This window comes from Symphalangus syndactylus, chromosome 14 (genome assembly GCF_028878055.3).
Source record: "Symphalangus syndactylus isolate Jambi chromosome 14, NHGRI_mSymSyn1-v2.1_pri, whole genome shotgun sequence".
NCBI classification, from domain to species: Eukaryota; Metazoa; Chordata; class Mammalia; order Primates; family Hylobatidae; genus Symphalangus; species Symphalangus syndactylus.
In genome coordinates, this window is record NC_072436.2 from 56485392 (window position 1) to 56510282 (window position 24891).

The 24891-nt window shown below is 44.7% G+C and overlaps 1 pseudogene; it reads left to right on the forward strand.

Moving 5' to 3' along the window:
- The first annotated feature begins 18583 nt into the window (after positions 1-18583).
- Positions 18584-24312, forward strand: LOC129462561 (spermatogenesis-associated protein 31E1-like; annotated as a pseudogene).
- The last annotated feature ends 579 nt before the right edge of the window (positions 24313-24891 follow it).

The window sequence follows — 24891 nt, forward strand, 5'->3', positions numbered from 1 at the left end:
CACCCAATGCAGATCCCCAGTGAGTAGCAGATGCAGAGAGGAACCAGCCAGGGAGCCTCTGACCACCTTCTAGGGCAGTCTTGTTTTGCTTAACAGCATCCAACCCTCAGGAGACCATTCATGATGTTGTTTAGACCTCATGCCTTTCATGTCTCAAAGAAAAACAGATATAAATATGACTCTGCAGTTGGCTCCTTGAAGCAGGCTTATTTTTCTGAGAATGTCATCTTCATCATCAACAACATGGTCATCATGTCAGAATCAACAGGCAGATCTAGACAGTTTGTATCACGGTATAAATACTCACTGAATTGAAAATTACATTTCATGGGAAAAGGTCTCTAGGTCAGGACTGGTCAATGAATAAATTAGTGAGGTATCAGAAATATAAATGGCACCAGTGTCTTTGGTATCCAGTTACTCTATAAAATACCAGCATATTCATTGTATAAGAGGTCTAGGAGAAGTTTGGGTAGTATTCAGGCTATAAGAAGATGGGGCTTTCCTTCTTAGACAGGCATGTCCTAAATATTAAACTGTATTCTGACAAACATTGTCAGTGACTGTTTCTACATAAGGTTTCTTCATGACTTATTTTCTTTTTCCACAAACAAATCACTCTGAAGTTTTTTAATTATCTCTTAATTGAGAAATATTTCCCCCAATCACAACCTTAGTCTAGGTACACATTTTCATGAATGAGCCTTCACCCTCACACAGGCACACACTGTCCACATGCGGACGCTTCTCTCAGACAGGCACACAGATCCCCACATGGTTAAGATCATCTCCCGGGACTCTGCCCTTTGGGGATCCCTGTTCTCACTGGGGCAGGTTAGCACCTCGATCCTCATCCACACTGTGGCCTTTGATGTCTGTGGCCTGCCACACCCCCTGTCTGTCCCACAGTGTCCTGAATGGTGAAGCAGCCCACCCCAGGGATGGCAGAAGATCCTAGATTTTCTGTGAAGAAGACAGGATGCCAAGCACAGAGATGGAAACCCCTCACATCCCTGCTGGGTCATGTTCTGGGCAGGGTCTCTGAAGGCACCCCTGGGATCAGTGTCCTAAGATGTCTCCCTCTATTTCCATAGGAGGCATCCATAGAAAGACAAATAGGAAGCTTTTCTATCAGGGCATTGTAGAACTTGTGCTTTACTTATGTGACAGATATGGATATTTTGAATATTAGGTATGATATTAATTCTACCAAACACTATATATATAGTGTTTATCTATGTATAAAACAAAATAAACACTATATACATAGCATGTGTATATATATATATATAAAACAAAATTTTATAATAGCTTGAAATTTAAGGTTGAGTATTTGTATATATTCCAAGATAAATCTTGGTGCGCATCATAAAATTAATTCTAATATTTTTTGTGTGAGATGATAACTTTCAAACTAGGTGTAACAACAGAGACCAGATGTATCTTTCCACCAGAAATACTTGTAAAATACAGTGAAATTTCTTAAATTTGATTTTATGATGTGTGACATCAGGTAACAAGGACAGTAATTCCTGAGAGAGGGGAAATGAATAAAAGGAGGCCTCTGATGAATGCACGCTCAGATACTTCCTTAAGGGAGTTTCCAGGCACAGTGCTGGAGTGAAACCAGGTAAATTTGAAGTTGAGGAAAAGGAGCTGAGACTGACCATGGACTTGTCCTGGCCAATTTCCAGAGGCTGTGCACTCTGTGTCTTTCTGCCCCTGCACAAAGCCCTTTCGGTGTACAGAGCCAGACTGTAGTTCATCTGTAGTTCATGACCTCAGCCAAAACCAAATATGAAATGCATGTAACATTTGTGTTTGCTTATTACACACGAGAGCCTGCCTGCCACGTGAATATCCATAGCTCCTTCTATAGCCTGCTGAGTATGTGCACTTGGCCAATCCATTCGCATGAATTCATTTCTCGTCTTTCCCTCTCTTGAAGTGCCTGATCACAGTTTCTGTGGGAGGCTTTGCTTTCCAGCCTGTTAAGATGGCTGTCCTGCAGCTTCAACCCTTTATCAGAAATAAAGTCTCCTTTCTAAATTTATAAATTGCGTGATTCTTCCATTGAAAGCACAAGCTGGTGGAAAGTTACATGATAATTCCACAAATGCCTGGAGAACAAGTGTGGATAGGGTAGGGTAAGAACTGGGGGCCATACACCTCACACTTTTATGGAATTTCCCTCCAGAAACTTCTGGGTTCTCAAGATAAGAATTCAAACAGATTCTCTCATGGCTCTGTCATCAGGAGAACTATTTTCTGATAAATATGCCCAGAACTTTCTCCAGACAGACTCTACAGAGAAAAAATACTTTTCAAGATCTTTATTCTATGTGAGAGGAACAGATTATTTTCCATCCCAGACAGCTTCATCTTATCCTTCCTGTGTCATGAAGAGGGGTATAATTAGTAAAACAACTGGGGTCAGATTCAAGACAATAATCTGTGGATGCTGCAGCCAGGAGGTGGAGTAGAGGACGGAGGAAAATCAGCTGTAGCACTGGAGACTCCCTGTAAAGGGCACAGCCTAGAGAAAGCACAGCAAGAAATCATTGGAATTCAATTTCAAGAACATTTACTGCTCCCCTGCCCACCACATCACCTCCTCACCACTAGGATTAATATGGATTAAAGAGAAAAGTGTTGCAAGGCACAGACTCTGTCTAAGGATTAGAACTTAGGGAAACCAAAGGCACTGGGAGAGAACAAGTCAAGTACAGTGAAGTGATTTAAAGCCTCTGAGACCAACAGCTTCAGGACCAAGATCACGGCCCCTCCCTCAACAGCCTTAGATTTTCCTCTCATGGGGCATCTGCAGGCTTCCCAGGTGAGAACTGGCAAAGACAATGTGAAGGCACTTTCCAAATCTCCAATAGTACTGAAGTTGCTTTAGCTCTGCTTGGAAAAAACAAAACAACAAAACAACAACAACAAAAACAAGCAGGACTAGGGTCAGAGTCGGAAGCACTTTTCATTGGCAAGACACAAGGAAGGAGGGCAAATTTGAGGTTCGTTACTCTGCAAATATGCCGCTGTGATGGGAGCAGGGGCTTTGAGACACAGAGTCTGTGAATAAAGTTCTAATCTGATATAATCTTCAACCACAGAATGCTAAAATAAAAAAAAGAGGCTTCCCCCTGGGTTCACGCCATTCTCCTGCCTCAGCCTCCTGAGTAGCTGGGATTACAGGTGCCCGCCAACATGCCTGGATAATTTTTGTGTTTTTAATGGAGACGGGGCTTCACCATCTTGGCCGGGCTGGTCTCGAACTCCTGACCTCAAGTAATCTGCCCATCTTGGCCTCCCAAAGTGCTGGGATTACAAGGCGTGAGCCACCACGCTCAGCTAGCATTATAATTTTTAATAAACTTTATTGAGGTTGTATCTAAACTTTAAAATGCATCTATCTTAAGTGTATACTTAGTTGAGTTTTGACAAATATATACATCCCATGGAAGTGGTGCTGTGTTGAAAATACACAACATTTCCATTGCCCGAGAAGGTCCTTCCCACCCCTCTGTGGTCATTCTCCCCACACTGGCCGCAGACAATACTGATCCTGTCACCACAGATTACCTTGCCTGTTTCAGAATTTAACATGACTGGAGTCATCAGTATGTATTATGTTGTGTCTGCCTTATTTTGCTTGGAATAAGGTTTTTTAGTTTCATTCATCTTGCTATGTGTCAGTAGTTTCTTTTGACTACTGAGTACTATTCTGCTGTATGGAAACACCATTTTTTTATTTTTTATTTTTACTTATTGATGGACATTTGAGCTGTTTTCAGTTATTGGCTGTTATGAATAAAGATGCTATGAACATCTGTGGTACAAGTATTTATAGAGACGTATGTTTCCACTTCTCAAGGTTAATTACTGATGAATAGAATTTCAGGTCTTATGTTTAGTATGTATTTACTTAATTACGTGAGAAACGTCCAAATGACTACCAATTTATATTTCCACCAGGAATGTGTGATACTTTCCATTAAATATATGACATACTTGCTCTCTCATACAGAAATGTATGCTTGCCAATATTTGGTATTTTTCTGGGTGGTTTATTTGGGTAATTTTGGCTATGTTAATGGGTATGTAGTAGTATCTCATGATGATCTTAATTTGCATTTCCAGAGAACTAATGATACTGAGAATCTTTTCATGTGCTTTTTGGCCTTTTTTATCTTCTTTTGTGAAATATCTGTTCAAAAAGACTATTTTATCTAGTTTTTTACAACAAAAATTGTGTGTATAATTATAGATTCATATCACATGCAGTTGTAAGAAATATCCCTTTGAATAAACTTTTTACCTCTATCTCTCTCTACCTCCTTGTAAGGCCAATAACTCTTGGATTTGCCACTTGAAGGGTATTTTCTAGATCTTCTAGGCCTGCTTCATTCAATTTCATTTTTTTTTCCTTTTGTCTCCTCTGACTGTGTATTTTCAATTAGTCTGTCTTCAAGTGCCCTAAATCTTTTCTTTTTTTTTTTTTTTTGAGACAGAGTCTTGCTCTGTCACCCAGGCTGGAGTGCAGTGGCACAATCTCGGCTCACTGCAAGCTCCGCCTCCTGGGTTCACGCCATTCTCCTGCCTCAGCCTCCTGAATAGCTGGGACTACAGGCGCCCGCCACCACGCCAGGCTAATTTCTTTTTGTATTTTTAGTAGAGATGGGGTTTCACCGTGTTAGCCAGGATGGTCTTGATCTCCTGACCTCATGATCCGCCCACCTCAGCCTCCCAAAGTGCTGGGATCACAGGCTTGAGCCACCATGTTCGGCCTAAATCTTTTTTTTTTTTTTTTTTCTAAAAACAAAGTCTTGCTCTGTCACCCAGGCTAGAGTACAGTGGCCCAATCTTGGCTGACTGCAACCTCCACCTTCCAGGTTCAGGTGATTCTCGTGCTTCAGCCTCCCTAGTACCTGGGATTATAGGCACCCATCACCACACCTGACTAATTTTTGTATTTGCAGTAGAGATGGGGTTTCACCATGTTGGCCAGGGAGGTCTTGAACTCCTGACCTCAGGTGATCCACCTGCCTCAGACTCCCAAAATGCTGGGATGACATACATGAGTCACCGGCCTGGCCCCAAGCTCATTAATTCTTTCTTGTTCATGATCAATTCTTCTATTAAGAGATTCAGACGCATTCTTCAGTACGTCAATTGCATTTTTCAACTCCAGAATTTCTTCTTGATTTTTAAAAATTATTTCAATCTCTTTGTTAAATGTGTTTGATAGGATTCTGAATTGCTTCTCTGTGTTATCTTGAATTTCACTGAGTTTCCTCAAAACAGCTATTTTGAATTCTCTGAAAGATCACATATCTCTGTCTTTCTGGAACTGGCTCCTGGTGGCTTACTTATTTGCTGAGGCCATGTTTTCCTGGAGAGTTGTGATGCTTGTGGATGTTTGTAGTGTCTGGGCATTGAAGAGTTAGGTACTGTCATCTTTGAAGTTGGGTTTGTTTGTACCCATCCTTTCTGGGAAAGCGTTCCAGGTATTCCAAGGGACTTGGGTGTTGTGGTCTAAGCCATATCTGTACTAGGTTACTAGGCACCCCAAGCCCAGTAACACTGTGATTCTTACAGACTCATAGAAGTTCCACCTTGGTGGTCTTGGATAAGAGCCAGAAGAATTCTCTGGATTTATATTTTGCATTTTAAACTTATCACCATTTAATTTCATATAATATGATACCAATTCATGTACATTGTAAAAACCTTATAACAACATATTTCTATCTCCTCCTACTGCAATTCTTAGGAAAAACCCGAACTGTTTCTCCTCTGTATCCACACCAACACAACAACAATCTACACAGAAGACTTATGAGACCCAGAGTATGCGGGGGCTTTCTCCCCACCAGCAAGCAAGCAGTCACCTCTGCAGCAGGAACCAGCTGGACATCCTCCAGTTCAATTCCAACTCTATCTACCCAGAGATGGCATCAGATCCCACAAAGAGAGGGCCCAGTCTGCAAGGCTGCCACTTCCCTACCCCCAGACACCAGTCATAAGTCCAGGCCTCTGGAATTTATCTAATGAACTGGCTTCAAGCTGTGCTTCCCACAACCCCCTCTATAGGTTTGATTAATTTGCTGGAGTGGCTCACAGAACTCAGGGAAATGCTTATGTTGTTTACCAGTTTGTTATAAAGGACATTTTAAAGGATGTAGATGTATGTACAGCCAGATGAAGAGATACACACGGGATGAGGCCTGGAAGATTTTGAAGGGTCCCAAGTGCAGGAGCCTGTGTCCATGTGGAGTCAGGGAGCGCCACCCTCTCGGCAAGTGAATGAGTTCTTCACCTTTTAGTCATCCTTCATGTGTTCAGCTCTCCAGAAGCTTCCAAACCCTGTCTTCAAGGGCTATGACAGTTATGAACAAGGAACTGTAGATGAAAACATATATGTGTGTGTTTCAATGACATGCCACAGCCATACATTCATACAGTTTGTTTCTACATATGTTCTAAACACCATCATGCTTTGTTATTATTTTTGCTTAAACAGTAAATTATTTCATAAAAAATTATGAAAAGCAAGATAAAAGTATTTTATATTTACCTGTATGTTTACCTTTTCTGGCATTAATTCTTTAGTGTTTGGTAACGTGTTTTATTTTGTCTAGTGATTTACATTGATTTTTGAAGGGATAAAATCAGTTGCCTCGGTAAAAATTTCACTTTCTGGATTTGCTTAATAATTTTTATGTTCTTATTCCTCTATTGAATATTCTAGACCTGGGAGAATATATCAGACATCTACTTGTACACAGAGTCATCATGAAATAGTAATTTATGTGCAAATGCCAGCTTTTCAAAAGTTGATGCCAATTTGTATAAGTTTATGCTAGAATTTGCTAATACATTTGTTTCAGAAAGATTCAGTTTTATGATGAGAAAAAATGATGGCTTGGTAGGGCCCCATAAGGAATTTTGATTTTATTCCCCATCATTGACATTCCCACTGGTAGAAAAAGTCCTTAGCTTTCACACCTATTTCCGTTTAGCATTCAAAATCAGAAACTTAGAAGCAAAATTAGGCTCCAGTTTTGGTTTAGAGTTTATCTTAGTAAACACAAAATATTGGTGTCAACCTCACCATAAAGGAACACGTTTTAATTGCCATTAACATGAGAGAATAAGATGAAATCAGTTCATTCTTTGAACAAATTTTCCCCAGGTGTGCCTTGCTAGGATCTACCCCAGACTAGGAGGGCACAAAGAAGCCATGATCTCTGCCATTTCTCCCGGGTACTAATAGGCCGGGGAAAAGAAAGATACTTCCAAGCAAAAGACTCCAATATAGTGAGATGAGCTTGATTTTAGAGGTATTACAAGGAATGCTGGCTTCACAAGGAACATAAGGATTAGCTCTGGCTGTGCCTGAGCAAGGAGGTCACCAGAGAAGAAGAGATGACCGGGTTGAGTTTTGAAGTTTTGAAGATGACTGGGCTGAAGTTTTGAAGAGATGACTGGGTAGGAGTTCAGTATGAAGGGAAGGTTATTCCAGGTAAAAGGACCCGCATTTGTAAAAGCAAAGAGCAGCTGCTTTCAACTGGGGATGATCTTTCAGGGGCACATTTGGCAATGTCCGAAGGTGTTTTGGTTATCAAAACGGGGGGTGGCTATGCTATAGGCACATGGCGAGTAGAGGCCAGGTATGCTGCTAACATCCTACAGCACACAGGCCAGTCCCCTACAACACAGCTCTCCAGCCCTGAGTGTAAATAATGCAGAGATTGAGAGACCCTGATGGGAGGAATGAAGCTCTGTGGCTTGTTCTGAAAACTGTGTTTTGTGTGGTTGGAGTGAAGTGTGTGGAGGACTGGTGAGGAAGGAGAATCCAAGGAAAACTGGAGGACCTGAGACCCAACAAACGGACTGGGTGCTGAAGCTGCTGCTCCACAGCTCATATCTCACTCTGAAGGAGACAGGAGCCACCACAGTGCTTTTGGAGAACCCAAATCAGCAGCACTCTCATAAGGAAAGGTTACCCTGGCAGTAATGCCCAGATGGATGGCACAGCAGGGAGGTGGCTGCAGTAATTCAGGGTAGAAATATGGAGGGCTTTAAAGAACAGTGAGACTTAGTGACCCTCTGACTGCAAGGAAGATGAAGTCACAGATGGCCGCTGGGTTCCTAGCATGATGGATGGGTGACTGTCCTCATTCACTGAGGCCAGAAACACAGCACAGAGGAGCAGGCTTCTGGAGAAAGGTGCTGAGCTTGAAAGGTGAAAGACATCTTGAGAATGAATAATATATCTAAGATAGCCCATGTGTGGATGACAGGGCCAGGAGGAAAGTTCAGGGCTCTGTTGTTCTCTCTGTCACAGTAAATGACCAGAAACTTCATAACAAAAGATTCACTGGGAAAACCCAGAGGAAGTTAAAGCCAAGCATTCAAATGCAGCTTGCTTTTGGCTTCCTCATCCCCTTTTTGGAGACTTGCCCGGGTGCTCCCAAAGTCTCAACAGCACTAGTGGGAATGCAGCCAAACAATAAGACTATTTTTTCTATACCATGGTGTTTTATTCTTTGGCTACTGTAATCTGTATTACCAATTCTCTGAATTTTTTCCATGCAAAGGAGAAATAAGTTGTTAATAAGTCAATGGACAATAAAGTTGACATTAATCCTCTGCAAAACTACAAGTGTGAGTCCACATACTCATGAGGGTTGTGCGTGGACAGGCTGTGCTGCCTCTGTGGGGCCCGCCTGCTTTGGTTCAAGGGCCAAGGAACATTGCACCCCAGGGATGCCTTCACCTGGCCCAGGGCCCAGGGTTTCAGGCATGTGGATGTGGAGGTAGGAGCGGTAAGACCGTTCAGGTCTCACTCAACTCCACTTCTCCTTCCTCCCCACTCTGTGACACCTTCCTGTCCTCCTCACTCCTCCCAGAACAACAGAAAATGAGAAAGTTTCAGGTGATCTGTTTAGGAACCACCTTGCTTTACAATGGCTTTTGTAGGGGGTTTCAAGGTCTGTATGTCCAAATGTAGACACAGAAATTGATGGGAATTAACCAGAGAAAACATAGAACGGATCAATTGCAAGGCAAAGTTGGCATGTAGACATACACAGGTCCTCTTGGTACAAATCTATTTCTGAGCATAGTAATAGCCAAGGCCATGAGGGATACTATGCGTTTAAAGATGTGCATTGATTAGCTCAGGGTTGTCACTGCAAGGTGGTCACTACATGACTTACATAAAGACATTTTTCAGATTTCACTTTTCTTTTTCTCTCACAAGGAATCAGTTAGGTTTATGCTTCTTATCAATGCATAAGAAGGAGGGGAGGTGGAGGTTGCCGTGAGCCGAGATCGTGCCACTGAACTCCAGCCTGGGCAACAGAGTGAGACTCCATCTCAAAACAAACCAAAAACAAAACAAAACAAAACCCAACAAAATAAGAAATCAAAATGGAATTCTAAGGAAGTGGGCACTTTTATATATGTTCATGTTAAAGTTCTAGAGCTGTTGATAAATATAAAAACAATAATTGTAAGTTATTCCAGTAGGAGTTATGCATTATTTTCTTTATTAATGCTTAATATTTTCCAATTCACATTTCATGTATATGTATTATATATAAAACTTTTATAAAATAGAGAATGACATGCTATCTAAAATGTAAAAAACACATATATATGTATATATACACAGATATCTAGATTTTGCTGTTATAATTATAGAAGAAAACAATGACCTCTGTGCCATTAAAAAAGCATTTGATTTTTCCACATTTGTTTCTCTTTTCCTTAGGGACTCAGAGTTGCAGTGAAGTGGTTTTTGAAGGTTCTGTCTTGTAACTGTTCTGCTGTTATAGAAACTCCAAAGACTTTGTAACAATAGACTTTATTAGAATTAACTTACCTGTTTTTTTTTTTACTTTATTTTTGCAGCAGACCAGAGTTTTATTATTATTCAAACCAGACTTCCTGAGCACTTTTTTGTTTGTTTTGAGATGGAGTCTCACACTGTTGCCTGGGCTGGTGTGCAATGGTGTGATCTCAGTTCACTACAACTTCTGCCTCCTGGGTTCAAGCAATTCTCCTGCCTCAGCCTCCCGAGTAGCTGAGATTACAGGTGCCTGCCACCACACCTGGCTATTTTTTTGTATTTTTAGTGGAGATGTTGTTTCACTATGTTGGCCAGGCTGCTTTCCAAATCCTGACCTTGTGATTCGCCCATCTTGGCCTCCCAAAGTGCTGGAATTACAGGCATGAGACACCATGCCCAGTTTAAGTTTTTAAAGATAATTTGACTGGTAGGGGCTAGGGAAGTGGGGAGTGCTGATTTATCAAGTTGGAGATGGAATCATAGGGGGTCGAAGTGAGGTTTCCTTGCTGTCTTCTGTTCCTGGGTAGGGTCTCAGAACTGATTGAGTTGCCTATGAGTTGGGTGCATTCCTCTCTTCTTAAGATCCCAAGATAACTTAAGATTCCTGGGCTTGTTGGAAAGTGACATTCTTTACTTACCGTAGGTTAGGAACCCTGTACAGGGACTGTGTAGACAAGGTATGAGGCCAGTTTACCCTAGGGGTTTTCATTGGCTCTGTAAGTCAAGTTTGATTCCTTAAACAAAAGCATGCCATTCCAGTCAAAGCCTTGGTAAAATAAACAGTTTCTCCAATTGTGTTCTGTTGCAAAAGAAAACATTCTTATTGCACTTATGCAAATAATTTTTTTGCCATAAATTAAGAATACTTGTAAATAGCTTCCAGATTCTGGAGAAATCAGGTAGAGAGAAACAAACATGCTCCAAATTTTGTTCACAGGTGTATATTTTACTCAGTTGTTAAAAGCTGTAAGTAGCTCAAAAGAAAAGTTTTCTTGGCTCTCTGAAAAATGAAAAGGATCAGCCATGTTTAAAGCAAAAAAAAAAAAAAACAAAAAAAAACACACAAAAAAACAAAGAAAAGATTAGTTCAGTTTTCCATTAGTTCATTCCATTCAGTAAACTCTTATTCTGCTTAATATTCATGAACACTTCAGCTCTCCATGAGAGTCCTGAACGTTCTCTCCTTTATTCTAATGTTGCAATCCCCAAAGCTATCAGAAACTTGCATTCAAGAGCATGCATCCAAGTTTTATAGCTGATTACAAAACTATCTTCTAAAGAGGATCAAAACAAGGTAACAATTGTCTGTGGATGAGAAGACATTTTAGGGTAGCCAAAGTCAAACACAACTAACAAGAAAACTTGTAACCTCTGTGTCACACAATAATTTAACATAGAAAATTATAATTATTACTGATAACATACGCTAAGGCATATCAAAATTATAGGAATCTTATTCAATTTTGAAACACATGCTAATAACATATTTTTATGAATATCACCCAAAGAAAGTTAAACATCATTTTACATTTGGCCATGTTTCTGCATGATTTTAATACATTAAATAAGCAGACTATGTCTTTTTGGACTGTAGGGGACCTATTTTTTTTAACTTCGAATTTGATCTTGACAGGTTTGTCAAATATCAAAGGTTTAAAACACTGGATATCACAAAATAGAATGCTAGGTCACCATAAGCCATTTATTTAGCCAAAATGATAACTCACAAAGTTTTAAAAAGGAAAAAACCTTTAGTTTGATAAAAAAGAGACTTAGCTTCTCAAACTACAAGACCCATTGAAGATAGCCTGAGGCCAGTTGAATTGGTCTCTTCTCTCTCCCCTCCCTTAAAAGTCAAACAGCATTTTTTCATTGACTCTCAATATTACGTAAGAATCTTTTTCAAAAGAGAAAACCAAATTTCATGTTTGCATTATTGCATCTTTAATGCTAAAGCTAGTTTTTATTAAAATTTTATAAATCTATCTGGTTTTAATTAGTTTCACCATAAGTTAATGTTTTTATAAACTTTTGTAACCCTTTACAATTTAGTTGTTGTTACAGAGCAGAACCATGTTTTAAGAAAACTCTGTATGCCTTTATTCCAATGTTCAACTTATGGAAACATTGACTAGTACCCCTTTAACTTTAGCCAATATGTTTACACATAGAATCTCTTTTACAATTAATTTTTTATAAACCTTTCAAAACTTGCTTAAACCTTTAGATTTTTCCTATCTCACTTAAAACAATACTTTAACCCTCTAAACTTGGGCAAGAAATCCATATTCCCAGGCCTTCTTATAATCTTTTATCAAAAGTACATTCTACTTTTCTTGCATGCCTTGTATATGGAACTGTTTCTTCAGTAGCCTCAAATACATGTTACACTGTTAACTCTGTGCAACTTCTATTTTTGATGAAAAATCTGGTTAGTAGGACATCTTAATTATGTACCAGGTGTGGAGCTTAGGACAGACAAGGGACAGAAGTGCAGATCAATTCTAACTTTTTCCAGCATAGCTATGGGAGGTGGCTAACTCCACATGTCCCCAGCACTTACCTAGCAGTAAAGCAGGTAAGTGTGTAGTTACGAGTTATAGTGGCACTTATGAAGCATTTAGGTGGCCTAATAACCTTTAAATTGTACAATGTTTCTTGCATAAATTCCCTTTCATGAATCCTTTCATGACTTAGACCATCTATTACATGCTTGGACAATGGCCATTTCAACAACCAGTCATTTCACTTTAGGACAAAAATTTACCATACAAGATCCTTTCTTATACAAAATCTCTTTTCTTTATAACCTTCTTTGCATAGCTAGGGGGCTAATTTCACATGTCACCAGGCCTTATCTGGAATGTAATGACTCCAAGCTAGGTAAATTGAACAATTTTCAAAAGTTAAAGAGGCAGTTTATGATCTTAAAGCATTTGGCAAACCTAATATCAGACCAAATTTAGACCAAATGTCTGAATTTTGAAGCCATGTTTATTTTACCAATGATTTTTTTTTTTTTTTTTGAGATGAAGTCTCGCTCTGTCACCCAGGCTTGAGTGCAGTGGTGCAATCTTGGCTCACTGCTAGCTCTGCCTCCTGGGTTCATGTCATTCTCCTACCTCAGCCTCCCCAGTAGCTGGGACTACAGGTGCCTGCCACCACATCTGGCTGATTTTTTTGTGTTTTTAGTAGAGACAGGGTTTCACCGTGTTAGCCAGGATGGTCTTGATCTCCTGATCTCATGATCTGCCCACCTCAGCCTCCCAAAGTGCTGGGATTACAGGCATGAGCCACTGCACCCAGCCTATTTTATCAATAATTTTTTAATCTGTCTTTATTACCAAAGATTACTACAGTTAGGTGAACTAAAGGGCATTAGTTTTAATTTTACTGAGAAAATATTTAAGTGCTTACTTTTCTTTAAACCAATTAATTAGAGCTCTTTTAAGTAAGCATCACACACACAGCATATATAAATACATAGACAGACAGAAGATCCAGTAGTTGTTAAGATTTGTCATTTGCCAGTTCTTAAGTGTCCTAGTGGGATTACTAGATTCGGGCTGGAGACCTTTGAGAAACAGGGCTGGAAAATCATGCAGTTTCTAGGGCCTAATAAACAGGCACAACTGGAAGGCAAAAACAAATTAAGGGTGCCATTTTATATAGGATCCTGGATTCCCCCCAAAAGAGGGAAATACTACAGAAGAAGCTAGTACAGTGCTTCTACCCTGCATTTTATTGCAAGACAGTCCAAAGCCATTCAGCCCATTTTGTAATCAGCCCATCCCCCATGGGATTCTCATCTCTGAGTAGGGGGTAGGGATGTTTTCTTACCTTCTAGGTGGTCAAGAGAATGCTTCTCTGATCCAAGCATGCAAGGAGCCAAGTATTCCTCCTAATTGCCATTAGCAGTCCCTTATAGTGTATTTCCTATCTGGTTATTACAAACCATGGCTAAAAGCTTTCCCATAATGTGAAGGAATTTCTGATATACCCAAAAGTAAAAAAAGAAAAAAAAAGTCAGGTAACATAATGTAAAATTGAAAACTGAACCAAGACTTAGATTTCAAGGGAGATCTATCAACTTTCAGTTCCTGGGGTTTCATGAGGAAAATGGAGGTTTTTCCCAGAACGGGGTCTGTGACACCTCCTCTGTTTTTCCCTATGAGCCCCAGGCTGTTAGAGTTTACCTAGGTTCTCTCACGTGTGCTTCAAGTGTGGCAAGAAGAAAAAATGGAGAAAAACAATTCAGAAGAAAAAAGCTTATTCCAGAAAGACATGAATCAAGAAGAGAAAAAGATAAAGGCCTTTTAAATAGATATAGTTTGGATACTTTATTTATTTATTTAATTTTGAGATGTGGTCTGACTATGTTTTCCAGGCTTGTCTCAAACTCCTGCTCAAGCAATCCTCTTGCTTTGGCCTCCTGAAGTACTGGGATTAGAGGCATGAAAATAGATATCCAGGGTTACCGCACCCAACCCTGGATAGCTATTTTTAATTAAGCCACTTTTAACCATAGGGCTCTGTTGTTAAAAAAAAAACTTTTAAAATCACTTATTACCAGGCTCTAGTGAGGACAGCCAACATTTCTGGCTTTTGAATTCTATACCAGGTAAGCTCTCACGTGAAATTAATAAGTTTTAACTAAGGTTATAACTTAACCATGAACTCATGAGCTGTTTCAAAGAGATGGTAAGCAGTTTTTTTTTTTTAAACAAGATTTAGAATTTCCCCAGGGTAGTTCAGAGAAAGGACAATTCAAGACAGCAAATCAGAAACTATCCATAGAAGGCGGGGGGAGTCTCTCAAAAAATGGCAAAGTTACACAGATAACAAACCAGAAAGAAATCATTCCCAAAGCCAAGAATTGAACCTGGGGCAGCCACTGTCAAAAGACAAAAGCCTTGGTTACTGCGCTACAGCATTCAGCAGGTTCTGTTGCTCTTCCCAGAAGGAGCCTAGAGGTGCCAATTTCGACCTCGCAAAGGCTTTTAACTGCTCAAGATAATTTTCAGGGCTATGACATGAATTCCCAAATTCCTGTCCGCTGGATGGCAGACACCAAGAGAAAGTATCCCCACATGGTCACAAGGTTAAGCTCTCAAGGACATGAAACAAAAAGAGGGAAACTTCATATGGCATTGGTCTCAGGGACCCCCAGCAAAGTTTGTAGATGACCAACTGCTGGGCTGGCTTGAAAGGCAGGCTTATAGGGGTCCTAAGCCCACCTTCTCTCCTGTGATACTGCTCTCTCTCTTAAAGAACAAAACAGACAAATTCTTAGCACAAAGTGCTCCAGATTTGCTACAGCCTAAGACTAGTCTCACAAATCCTTTTTTTCTATTAATCAAACCTTTGCAGAGGAGACAAACAGTGATGCTTACCATTCACACACACACACACACACACACACCCACCCCCACACACACAAACACACAGAGAGAGAGGGAGGGAGAGAGACAGAGCGAGAGAGCGAGAGAGAGAGAAAAAGATGAGAATAGTTGGTAAGAATTTCTTACCCTTTTTTTTTGCTAGCATACCAGGTTTCTGGGTTCCCTTTCTCTGCAGCTTTCAGAAGAACAGAGCAGCTTTGATGACCCCGCTCAGTGTATCATAGCTATGGGAGCCAAGTTCCATTACAAAATAAAATTAGCCTTTTCTGTTTGATGGAACCATAGGCAAAAGCTTCTCAATTTTGCAAGATGCTGCCCAAGAGGCTGCACGGGGAATCAAATTAATATTTTCCATCCCAGCCAAAGCAAAATACATGTAGCAAAACAGCCACAAGTCACTTTGTTCAGCACCAATGTTGACCTGGCAAGGCTCAAACTTTCTCCTGTTGGCTCCTGTTATCTTTGATCCATCCAGGTGGGGAGAGATGATCTCCAAATGGTAATTCAATGTGTAATCTGTAGGCAAGATGACAAACCTGACAAAAACAAGCAATGGGGAAAGGATTTCCTATTTAATAAATGGTGTTGTGAAAACTGGCTAGCTATACACAGAAAATTGAAACTGGATATTTTCCTTACACCCTGTACAAAAACTAACTCAAGATAAAGTAAAGTCTTAAATATAAAATCCAAAACTATAAAAACCCTAGAAAAAAATTTAGGCAATACCATTCAGGTCATAGGTATGGGCATATATTTTATGTTGAAATTGCCAAAAGCAATTGTAACAAAAACAAAAATTGACAAATGGGATCTAATTAAACTAAAGAGTTTCTGCACAACAGAAGAAACTATCATCAGAGTGAACAGACAACCTACAGAGTGGGAGAAAATTTTTGCAATCTATCCATCTGACAAAGGTCCAATATCAAGAATCTACAGAGAATTTAAGGAAGTTCTCACGAAGAAAACAAAGAACCCCACTAAAATGTGGGCAAAGGACGTGAACGAACACTTCTCAAAAGAAGACATAGATGCGGCTAACAAACATATGGAAAAAAGCTCAACATCACTGATCATTAGAGAAATGGAAATCAAAACCACAATGAGATACCATCACATGCCAGTCAGAACGGCGATTATTAAAAAGTCAAGAAAGAACTGATGCAGGTGAGGTTGGGGAGAAATAGAAACAATGTTACACTGTTGGCAGGAATGTCAATTAGTTCAACCATTGTGGCAGGCATTGTGGCGATTCCTCAAAGATTTAGAATGGGGAATACCATTTGACCCAGCAATCCCATTACTGGGTATATACTCAAAGGAATATACATTATTCTGTTATAAAGATGAATGCACTTATATATTCATTGCAGCACTATTCACAGTAGCAAAGACATGGAATCAACCCAAATGCCCATCAATGATAGACTGGATAAAGAAAATGTGGTGGTGCATATACACCATGGAATATCATGCAGCCATAAGAAAGAATGAGCTTACGTCCTTTGAAGGGACATGGATGAAGCTGGAAGCCATTATCCTCAGCAAACTGACACAGGAACAGAAAACCAAACACCACACATTCTCAGTTATAAGTGGGAGCTGACCAAAAGGAACACATGCACACAGGTAGGGGAACAACACACTCTGGGGCCTGTCAGAAGCAGGAGAGAGCATCAGGAAAAATAACTAATGCATACCAGGCTTAATACCTACGTGATGGGTTGATAGGTACAGCAAACCATCATGGCACACATTTACCATGTAACAAACCTGCACATCCTGTACATGTACCCCGGAAGTTAAAATAAAATAATAAAAAAATACACAAAAGATCTGAACAGACATTTCTCAAAAGAACACATATGAATGGCAAACAGGTATATGAAAAGGTGCTCAACATCACTGATATCAGAGAAAAGCAATCAAAACTACAAGATCTCATCTCACCCCAGTTAAAATGGCTTTCATCCAAACGACAGACAATGGCAAATGCTGGCGAGGATGTGAAGGGAACCCTCATACACTGTTGGTGGAAATGTGAGTCAGTACAACTTCTATGGAGAACAGTTAGGAGGTTCCTCAAAAACTAAAACTAGAGCTACCGTATGATCCAGCAACCCCACTGCTGGGTACCCACCCAGAAGAAAGGAAATCAGTATATTGAAGGGATACCTGCACTCCCATGTTCCTTCTAGCACTGTTCACAATAGCCACGATTTGGAAGCAACTTGGTTAGTGTCCATCAACAGATGAAAGGATAAAGAAAAGGTGGTACATATACGCAGTGGAGTGCTCTTCAGCCATAAAAAAACAATGAGAGCCTAACATCTGCAATAGCATGAATGGAACTGGAGGTCATTAAGTGAAATCAGGCAAAGAAAACAAACATCACGTGTTCTGTCTTATTTGTGAGAGCTAAAAATTAAACAGTTAAACTCATGGAGATACAGAGTAGAAGGATGGTTACCAGAGGCTGGGAAGGCACAGGGGGAGAGAGGTGGGAATGGTTAATGGATAAAAAAGGTAATTAGAAAGAATGAATAAAACTGGGTATTTGTAGTATTTGACAGCAATAGAATGCCTATAGTCAATAATAATTTAATTGTACATTAAAAAAATAAGGAGTATAATTGGATGGTTTGTAACACAAAGGAAAAAGGCTTGAGGGGATGGACACCCCATTTACCATGCTGTGATTATTACGCACTGCATGCCTGTATGAAAGTATCTCATGTGCCCCATTAACATATACACCTACTGTGTGCCCACAAAAATAAATATTAAACTTTTAAAAAATTATGAAAATTGCAATCAAGATTCACAATGATCAATAAGTATAAAAAATGTAAGTTCTATGTCTGAGTTGATGCAGGGCAAGAACATATTAAGGGGGAAAGTTAGAACTGCAAACAAATGAGATCCTAAGAGCAAGAAACTGGAGAAACAACAGAAACTCCAGGGAGAAGTCTAGATCTTAAAGATGCGGGAAATTGAGGGACTGGCACAGAGATTGCCACAAAACCAGGTAACATCTCTGTTCCAGGGAACAAAATAGTAAATGGACCCAGGGCTGTCTCTGACAGGGTGAGCAACTGGAGTGGGAAGAAAAGATCTGGGGGACCCAGGAGGGCGGAGAGACCTGGGACTCGGACCTGAGGGCGGGGCTGTGCTTCAGCCTCCTCCTCCCACTGCCCCTCCCCTGCCCCCAGGAGCCCTTGGTGAGAAGGAGGCCCCAGCTTTGTGATACAGGCCTGGGCCCCAGTCCCTAGTCCCAAAAGCGATGCCCAGGGCTCAGTTGCTTGAAGGCGACATTGCACTTCAGATGGAAAAAATGCTCTTTCCTCCGAAGAGCCCTAGTGCCACATGGCTGGGCCCCAGCTCCACTCCCTGGATTGTGGATTTCATCCTCACTTGAGTGTGGAGCCAGGGGTTCCTCTTCCTACTGGTCCCCTACCTCCCCAGTGACCCACCCTCACCCCCTCAAGGGAGGAAGAGGAGCAGCAGGAAGGTAAGGAGCCCTCAGCCCAGCCCCACAGAGAAAGATTCTCTCTTCTTTTCCTCCCCTTATTTCCACTTTTCCTAAGCAATGAGAAACTCTCCTGCAATGGAAAATCTCATCATCCCTCTAGGGAAGGGCAGGGCAGGCAGGGGTGGGAGTGGGCAGAGGATTCCATCCCCAGCTCCCAGACCATCTGTGACATGCGCAGGAGGCATCAGGGCAAAAACCAACACTGGACTCAGTGGCGAGGACCAGATCAGGAGAGGGGTGAGGTCTCTGTGGGAGGACAGGCTCCGGCCCTGGCTCTTCAGCCCCTTTCCAAGGCAGGTGCCTGGCGGCCCAGCCTCCTCTGTGTGGGGTGATCTGGGAGCTGTAATGAACCCCTGAGAGCCTCCCGCTAGAGCCTGGATTCACGTCTGGCCTCCTCCAAAGCAGAATCCTACTGGCAGCTCAGAGGCACCTCTAGGCCTGAGCCTGGGTGTGCCTTCAGCAGAGGAGCAGGGACTGGGGACCTCCAGGGTGGAGTCACACAGAAAACCCCTCCTTGCATTTCCCTAAGAAGGAAAACAAAACATTTCATCGATGGTAAACATGAGTGAAAGAAACGCACACACAGCTCCCTGAGCTAGAGGCAGAAAGCCGTGTCCTTCATGAGCACCGCGTGTGTGCAGCTGGCCTGGGGAGAGGAGACTGAGAACTAGTCCCAGCCCCTCACCCTTGCTTGCCTCTCAGCATCAAAGGAAGAGATAGGGGAGGCCCAGGAGCAGGAAGAAGATCCCAGCTCTGAACTGTGAGGCCCTACTAGTCCCCGAGACTCCCCAGAGGTGACTGCGCATCGTCTGTCCCTGAGGAAGTCATTTGCAGAGGCCTGAGAAGGAAGCTCCTGGGAGGGAAATCAGAACTCAGAGCCTCCTCAGATTCCCTGTGGGAATGAAGCTGTGGGCCCGGGAACTGGTATTGCCCATAAGGGGGTGGTGTGGGGAAGGGACCAAGGCCTGCCAGAATATGGGGGGACATCAGGGAGGCTCCAGGTCCACGTGGACAGCTGTTCTCCTCGGCCATGGCTGACTCTTCGTAGAGACCACCCCTGTCCGCTCTCCCCACAAGATGGTTGTGACACCCATGAGGGGTTGCACATGGAAGCACTTTTTGCAAATGACAAAGTTCTGCACAGTGCACACCTTGCTGTCACCATTGGGTCCATGTGGCCTTGGACACAGATGCGTGGGCTTCAGGGTCTAGTTCCCCATGGTGTCCCCTAAAAAGACATCCACTCAGCCTCCCATGAGGTTCACTGGCACCGCCCTCCCCACCATAACTCTGTCTCCTTACTTCCAGCTTGCAGAATCCTCCTGAGGGAGCTGGAGGAGACTCAGGACCTGACCTGCCTTCTGGAAAGATGAGGAGATTCCCCTTCTCTCCATGTCCTCCTTTCTACCAGGGCCTCTGATGCAGCCTTAGGGCCCGGTGGTGACCTGGGAGGGGGAGGTCCTCGGAAGAGGTGGGAGCGGACTGAAGCCCTGGGGCAGGCATAGACAGAGCTTTGTGAAGCCAGCCGTGGGGGAGGTGGAGGAGCCGTGGGCACCAGGTGCCCAGCTCTCCCAACCTCCCAACCCCACCTGCCCCTGGCTGCAGCTTGTGCCTTGTGCAGCCACCTGGGAAAGCTCACTGGGGAGGGCGGCTCCCATCTGCCCTTAGGTGGAGACCCCCTGGGTGACGTGTACAAACCAGCGCCTGCTAAGGCCCACCAGCCGCATAGGAAATGCATGCGAGATCCATCTCCTGCCAGCTTGTCCCCAAGGGCTCCCCCAGTTCCTCTGGCCTCCAACCTGTCACCAGGCACAATGATCTTCTCAGAGCTTTTTGGACCAAACTCAACCCTGAGTGCCTTCAGGTCTCCAGAGCCCTTGCTTCCCCTAAAATGCCCTGCACCCCGGCCACATGTGCTTTTCCTGCTTCACCACAGCCCCATGTTCTCGTGGCCTCCTCTCCACCTCCACCTGACTCCAGCCTGGCTGGACTTCAGTGTGGCTCCACAACACACCCTGTCGCCCAGAGCTCCCCTCTACACAACCAGAGCTCCCCTTCTCCAACCAAGGTGATCTCTGGCCTTGGGTGCTCCAGCGGTCCCATCCGGGACCTCTCCTGCTGGAGGGAGGCTGCCACCACCTGGGGCCTCTCCACCTGCTCACATGGCAAATCCCAGCAATAACATCTTCCCAACCACCCCCTAGAGGCTTCCTTCTGGGGAGACCCCACACCCAGGCAGATGGAGGCAGGTGGCTGCACATTCATCCATCCCAATGTGCAGAAGCTGCTGGAGACTCTCATCGCCAAGAGAGCAGTGATGAAGCAGGAGAAAGAATGGGGGCGGGCAGACTACCCACAGATGACATCACTGGGGAAGGAGTGGGACATCACGACTCTAAATCCCTTCTGGAACTTGACAACCCAACCACAGCAGCTGCCCCATCCTCAGCAGGTCTCTGACGCCACGGCCATGTGGGACCACTTAGAGCAGAAATGCAGCCATCTCTTCTGGGATCTCCCCTCTTTCAATAGCGAGTCCCTGGTGGCCAGGGCCTGGGTTTCTAGGAACCCTTCCCCACAGAATGAGCACTCTGTACCATTGGATAAAGCCTCTGCTTCTCTTCCAGGTGAAACTGAGGTGGAGACACCCTCACAGCTTTCCCAGGCCCAGCCCCAGCCCCACCACGTGGCCCAGCCCCAACCTTTCACTCCAACCTGGCCCCAGTCCCAGCCCCCGCCTCTGGCTGGGATCCGGACACAGTGGGGCAAATCTCAACCCCTGTCCCAAGCCTCCCGTGCTCTTTTCCATCCCAGATTAGGGTCTGTGAGGCATCTTGCCCTATATCCCAGGAGAGGGCACAGTCTGTCGTCCCCACTGGAAAGGAGTATCTTGAGTGGCCCTTGCAGAAGTGACCAAAGTGGAAGAGGGTTTTGCCCTCCCTCCTTAAAAAGTCTCAGGCTGTCCTGAGCCAGCCCACTGCCCACCTTCCCCAGGAGAGGCCAGCCTCACAGGACCCTAAGTCAGCCCCATCCTTCCCGGGATTGCCACCAGCCCTGAGCTCCCAGAGCACCACTGGCAAGGAAAGAGCACCATCCACCAGGACAGTCCTGTGGCCTTCCAGCAGATTCCAGGCATCTAGAGACCTGCTGCAGCCTGAAGGGGAATTCCGAGGGAGGCCCCAGAGTCAGATAGAAGACACACAGTAGGTCCTCTTGCCCTCCCAGGATTCTGAATTTGTAGGAAAGGGCATGAAGGATGTGCAGAAGGCAGGGTTCAGGAGCTCTGGAAGGTTCTCTGGGAAGGGGTGCTTAGGGTCCAAACTAGAGCCAGAACCAGGATCAAGGCTCAGGAAGGACTTCAGTGAAGCTTCTGGAGAAAGACAAGGAGGAATCAGAAAGTGAACTCAGGAGGCCCTGGAAGTACCAATCAGTAAGTTCTGCACCCAGGGACCCAGACAAGAAGCACCTGGAAAACAAGCCGCAGGTCCATCTGGACAGGAAGGTGGGGGAGATCAAGGAGGGCTGGATCCCTGTGTCTGTGCATCGCTCCTGGTTCATGGCCAAACATGCTGTTCCCAAGTCTGACACCCACAGGAAACCGGGAAAGCTGGCATCCTGGAGGGGTGGGAAAGCCCACGTGAACACCTCCCAGGAGCTTTCCTTCCTCCATCCCTGCACCCAGCAGATGCTGGAAGCACATATTTTCAAGTTCCATGTGAGGCACAGGTGGGGTCCAGACTTTCAGTCCTTGGAGCCCATAAATGTCCAGTCAGGTGAGGCTCAGCCTCCACCCCTCCCACACTCCACCATTCCCCCCCTGGGCCTCCTGGGAATCTCTGGCTGAATCTGTAGCCAAAGTTGCCATTTTATTGGGAAAACCTCCCCAGAATGGTCCAGGAGACAACAGAACAACAAGCAAGTCAGTCCCCACCATGAATGGCCCTGTCACTGCCCCATCACCTGAGCAGGAGGAAGTCCAGAGGGCCCCAAAAGGGTCCCAGTCAGCTGACACCCATGAGTGATCAGAGGCCTCTCCAACTGGACAGGAGGACAGGGCATCTTCTCAGCCCCCAATGTGCAACCTTGCAGGCAGAACCTGGCAGAGCGGGACTGTCCTGGGGTCCGGGAAACCTAGACTTGAGGGGAGTGTGGGTTCAGAAATGGCTGGGAATGAGGCATGGCTTGAGACTGAGAGCATGTCCCCAGGAGACCCCTGTCATAGCACAGCCCTGCAAGAGCTCAGCATAGGGCCCCAGTGGGCAAGGGCCAAAGATGCCCTGGTGGCACTGGAGGCCGAGGAGGAGAAGCCCCCTGATCGGAAAGTCACCTTGGGAGCCAGTGTGAGGGCAAGACTGGGAAAAGTGTTCAGGTGGATCTGAGGAGCACAGGAGCTCTGGGGACCACTAGTAACCCCTCAGTGTCTACAATCTGTGTTGCTCAGGATTCAGGGCAGCTGTGCCTGAAAGTGCAGGTGGTCAGTGAGATTGCGCTCATAGTGCAGGTGGACTCAGAGGAGCAGCTGCCAGGCCATGTCTCCAGCATCCTCCTCCAGGAGGGCGCCACAGGCCTGTGCCTTCCAGGCCACCACATGGACATGCTCCCAGCCACATACAGGCCACCCACTTAGGCCCCTCCGTTCACCACCCAGAGTGTGTTCAGTAGGAGGAACACAACAGCTTCCCAGGGGCCATGTGCCCTTCTATGGAAGGGAGGGGACAGACTGGGGCAGCAGGAGCCTGGGAGCCCTAAAATGAAGGCCCCACAAAGACACTGGGCTCTTCAGACAAGGGCAAGGCCCTCAGGAGGCCCAGGCCAGGAGAGCAGGGACACAGGTCCAAGGGATCCCGGACCTCTGAAGCCAGTGGGAGGAGCCACTCTGCCCACACCAGGGAAATAGGAGACAAGAAAGGAAATACAATCAGCCTCAGCCAGAGAAGGGACAGGCACCACCAGAAAGCAACTTCCAGAGAAAGATCAGTCACCAATCACAGGGTCCACACCCCAGGAAAAGAGGCTCAGAGCAGGAAGACATCCTGCAGAAAGGCGAGCCTGGGGCAGATGCTGTCCAGAGCCGGGGGTCTGGCCCAGCAAGGTTGTTTATGCACAGCATGGCTGATGAGGCCCAGACCATCATCAGAGTTGTGGGGCAAATCCTGGTGGACAAACTGTGGCTTCAGCAGGGACGTGGTCCCTCAGAGGTCAGTCGCCACAAAGGCAACCTCCATGCCCAGGAGAATGTGCCTTCCTGCTGCCACAGGAGTCACTACCACCAGGAACATAGCAGAGAGATGAGAGCCCTGGTCTGCAGCCCCAAAGCCACCCCCAAGGGCCACAACTGTCCTGTCAAAAACAAGGGCATCAGAGACAGAGATAGCAGTTGGGCCCCCACCTCCCAGGGAGCTTGTGTCCCCAGCTGGTCCCCACCATCAAGGGCCATGAGTGGCAAGCACCTCGGGCGGCCCCATCCACAGCTGCAGGAACAGAAGTCTACACAGAGGTGTCTTGCCTCCTGAAGCAGACCAGGCTTCCCACACCTCTCCTGGGGGAGACAGGGGGTTCTACTCAAATAACACCGGACACCTACACAACCAACCTGTCCTGCGTGGGTGATAACAGTCCCCATGTGTTCCTGACTTCCATGGAGAAGTTCCCAGTACACCTGATTTCCCTGCAGAGGTGATGGCTTCTGTGTGTGCCATGCTAGCGTGCCTGAAAGGGCTCAGTGTCAGCTCCTCCTGAGTGTGGCTTCCAGAATGGCTGGGCCTAGAGGAGGCTGACAGGGACCTGGAGGACCCCCTTTTTTCCCTGTCCCCACACTGTGTCTGGTTTCCAAACTGGATCATGACCCAAAGCCTTCAGGATGTGTAAGGAAAGCAAACTCTATGGAGATCCCACCCGGGCTCTGGCTCACTGCATTCCCCATTCTAAGGTGACTTCTGTGCTGCTGTAGGGGCTGGGTCTGTAGGTCCTCATGGACTGGGGGGGTGGTAGGCTCCCCTCAGGCTGGAGGAGTGATGGATCCCAGCAGCCTCCCTGCCTCATAGTAGCTGGGGAATGTGGGGGGTGTCCTGTGCTGGCCCTGGGTCAGAAGG